The 4,101-nt window shown below is 43.6% G+C and overlaps 1 non-coding gene across 1 annotated transcript; it reads left to right on the top strand.

Moving 5' to 3' along the window:
• The first annotated feature begins 202 nt into the window (after positions 1-202).
• Positions 203-415, top strand: LOC125099382 (small nucleolar RNA U3). The gene has a single exon (XR_007127144.1). It is a non-coding gene; the product is annotated as a small nucleolar RNA U3 (small nucleolar RNA).
• Positions 416-4,101: the final 3,686 nt, after the last annotated feature.

The raw sequence follows: 4,101 nt of genomic DNA on the forward strand, positions 1-4,101 counted from the left end.
GTCTTTGTTATATGTGTTCTTATGCATTTAAAAATTGTGGACATGAATCTCTGTTCTCTTTATTGAATTTCATTTCCTTTTTTTAAAATGTCATTTTCTTAATGCTCACTGGTAGTATGGAGAAATAGAGTAGATTATCCTGTGAGTGTTATGAAGGTATAATTTAGATACAGTAGACAACATCACTTTAAAGTGTACAATTAAGAATACTTTCAGGAATCATTTCTATAGCTACTTACTAGAGAAGTTCCTCTGAACGTGTACAGTACACAAAACCATGAGGAGGAGGCCCAGTGTTCTCTCCAGTGTGTGAAACTGGCTTTAGGTGTAGTTTCCACAACTTCCAACTGCCATCAGTGACTGTTCTTCTCCTCCTTTGGAGGAGTAAGAGAGAGAGAGATGTAGTCTGAATGCTTTCCTAAGAAAATAAAAATTAAAAAAAGCTAAAAGGTACAATGAAATGCATTTTCACAGATGTAACTTTCATTTTCCTTTCTAAGTAGTATTCCTCTACTGGATATATTCTGTGTGTACATTCACCTACTGATGAACATCTATGTAGTTTCCAGGCTGTAACCATTGTGAAGAAAGATGTGATGAATATTCATGCTCAGGGTGTTGTGTGGACATACCGTCTGAACACCTAGGAAGGAATGCAGGTTCACATGACTGGTAAATGTTTACCTGTGGCTCAGCTTTTCTCAGGAGTTGGGCCATTTTTGATTCCCAAAAGTGTAAGAAATGTTCAGTTCCTTTACATCCTCACCACATGTGTTTTCAGTCTTTGTAATTTTAGTCACAGGGATGGAGGTGTAACGGTAACTCACTGTAGTATTAATTGATCTTCTGGATGACTGAGCGTGCTGTCCAAAACTGACCTTTGTGCTTCAGAGCCAAAATATAAGATGAAGACTGAGTTTGCAATAATGTGGAATGATAGCTTTCCAGGGCAAAGGAAGCTACAGCAAGCTAAGGTCCTCAAAAACTGGAAGCCCTTCCCCCAGAGGAAGGGGTAGGGAGGGCACTTATGTGGAAATACAGGATCTAGCCAGCTTCCACAGAAATTGTTGTCTGTTTCTGGCCTCCCTCATCATGTTTTAGGGTGGACCAAGTTCCTGAAACAGAAGGCTAATACGGAAGAGGGGAGATTTGCAGAAGAGAGGAGAAGATCACTTGGTTTAAGATTGAGCCCCCTGGAGACATTAGTGAAGCCATTTTGATTTTTGTTCAACTCTATTCTTTAAGTGGTTTCAGGTGGAGCATCTTACAAGTGCTTCTGGCCATTTAGATATCTTCTTTTGTGAAGTATTTCTTCTTCAATCTTTTCACCAATTCTCTTATTGCATTGTCTTATCAGACACAAAACGTGTGAGAACATTACACTGAAAACTATAGAGCATTACTTTGAGAAATTAAAGAACTCAATACACGGAAAGATAAAATCTGTTGTGGATCGGAAGACTCATTATGATTTAGGTGTCAATTCTTCCCGCAATGATCAACAGATCTCACACAATGCCAATCAACATTCCAGCAGATATTTTAGTAAGCATTTATAAGCTGATCCAAACATGTATATGGAAACGCAAATGATCTTGAAGTATCAAAACAATGTTAAAAAGATGAAGTGGCAGACTTACATTGCCTATTCCATAATTACTATAGAAATATGTTATGCAAAGTAAAAGTGATTTGTTCTATTATTCTTCAGTTGTAAGAGTTTCTGCACATTGTCAGTGCAGCTTGGCAGTTGCCTTCCTCCATTTTTACTTCAGTTACTTGATCTAAAATCTGGCTACTATTCACATTTTTTTAAGACTTTAATTATATATTTGTCAGAGAGTGAGAGACAGTGAAAGAGGGAACACAAGCAGGGGGAGTGGGCCAGGGAGGAGGATCCCCACTGAGCAGGGATCCCAATGTGGGGCTCCATCCCAAGACCCTGGGATAAAGACCTGAACTGAAGGCAGAGGCTCAAAGACTGAGCCACCTCAGCATCCCTATTTACATTATTTTTGTATGGACAGAGAATACTAAAGTCTGGAAAGCATTTAAGTTCTCAAAGAGAAAGGCAGAACATCACTGATCATTAAGGCAAGGATGACCCATTAGACTTTGTGAACTTGCTTCAATTTCTCTAGCTGGCCAAGTCAGAGAGGGGAGCTACTGATACCAGCAGTTTCCTCTGGAGAACTTGGAAGTATTGACTGCTTTGGGCCAATGTGGAACCCAGGTGTTCACAGTGTCCCGAGAAGCTGAAATCTGGTTGCAGTCTAGGGTCTCAGGGCCAAGTTGGTCAAAAACACCATGAGACCAAGACAACCACTGATGTCATCCCCAGGCAGCACTGGCCACTTCCTCTCAGGAACTCACCACACCCACACTTCTCATGACTTCTGGTTACTAGACTGAAAGGCCCTGTGAGACTTGGGAGAATGCTGTATTTACCTCTGTATTCATGGCTCCAAGGACCAAGCCAAGCACTGAGGAAGCTCTCAGAGACATTCCTTCCCTGATCCAATAGAAGTGGTCAAAAATCTCCACTCACAACTGCAGTCCTGGGCTGAATGTCCTGCAGGAATGCTCTCTACTTTCTCCCAGGAGGCAACAAATCCCCTTCCTTAAAGAGGAGACTCACGACACTCTCGATGTCCAGTGACATGCCCTTATGGCGAGCTCTGATGAAGAAGGGACTGTCCTCTTGGATTCTTCTCAAAGGCTCACCCTGTCATTAGGATTCGATGTACTTGGCCTAGCCCCCACACCCTTTTGCTGAGCAGGGAGCCCCCCTACCCCTCCCTTTCACCATGGGACCTAATCCCTGGGACCTGGGATTATGATGGGAGCTGAAGGCAGACTCTCAAGGAACTGAGATACCCACATGCTACAAGATTTTGCTTACATTCTCCCACTCACTACTTGACCTCAGTGAAATCTTATTGATGCCAGAATTCCAAGTTCTTAACATGGACTAAGGAAAATGAAACACTGAACATATAGAAAAGTTACATTGTGCATAAAGCCCTTTACAACCATAAATTCAGAAGAATATTATTGGTGTCACTGTCTCAGAGGCAAGAGTCCCTGACTGTGGTCATTTCTTACCTTACAACAATACTCTGTGGTAAGAATGGACCTCTCTGACTCTTATCCAAACATCACTGACCACCCCCTAAGCCCACACTTACTTGGAAGATATCCACCATAAGGGCAGCTCCAAGGTTGAAGCTAGGGGTCTGGGGCACGGCCTCATGGTCACATTCTCCTCCTCCGGGAACTAGTGCTTCCTGGCAGTACAAATGAATCCCGATCCCTCCTCTGAGTCTCCATGGCAGAGGCCCAGGTTCACTGTGGTCTACGTTACTGTCCTGGTTCTCCCTGCTCACCTCAGGCTGCTCCCTGCAGAGTTTGATGCTTCTGTATGCATTCCTTGGTTTACCCTAATTTTTCTGGACTCAAGTTGTGTTTATTCTTCCCTCCTCTGGCAACCACCTGCTCCACCTTTGCCTTGCTCTTCTTTGTGTTATTCTCACCTTCCATCCTTGCTGATATCCCGTCTTCCATCTCCTCTCTCCATTCTCTGCTTTCAGTGTGGACTCAGCTCAGTCTCCCTCGGGAGACACACAGAGAAGGGACCACAGCATGTCTTGGCTGCAGTCCTGGTTATGGGGCCATGTAACAGGCACCTCAGTCCCTCATGCACTCACAGAAACTGAGCAGGAAGGGACTTTGGAGAATTTGAATATCAACTGTATCTTACACATGAGGAAACTGAGGCCCACAGGGACTACGTGAATTTCCCCCACCAGCTGATAGCAGCAGAGCCCCCACACAGGCCTTGGCTGCAAAATTCCCTGTCTAGGCTCCTCACACACCCTCCAGAAACCCACTTCTGAATATCAGGGGACACTTGTCAATCAACAATCCCACTATTAAAACAAAAATGTCAAGAAGGACTTCTCCCTGGAATATGCGTTTGTCACAATTCTACACTCCTACAGTTTATACTCAGTTGTTTTACAATCCTGAGTGAACTACAGTAAGTACACCCTTAAGATGGGAGAGTAGGAAGGCCTTGAGTTGGGAACAGCACAGGGGTTA

Source organism: Lutra lutra, chromosome 4, assembly GCF_902655055.1.
Source record: "Lutra lutra chromosome 4, mLutLut1.2, whole genome shotgun sequence".
NCBI lineage: Eukaryota > Metazoa > Chordata > Mammalia > Carnivora > Mustelidae > Lutra > Lutra lutra.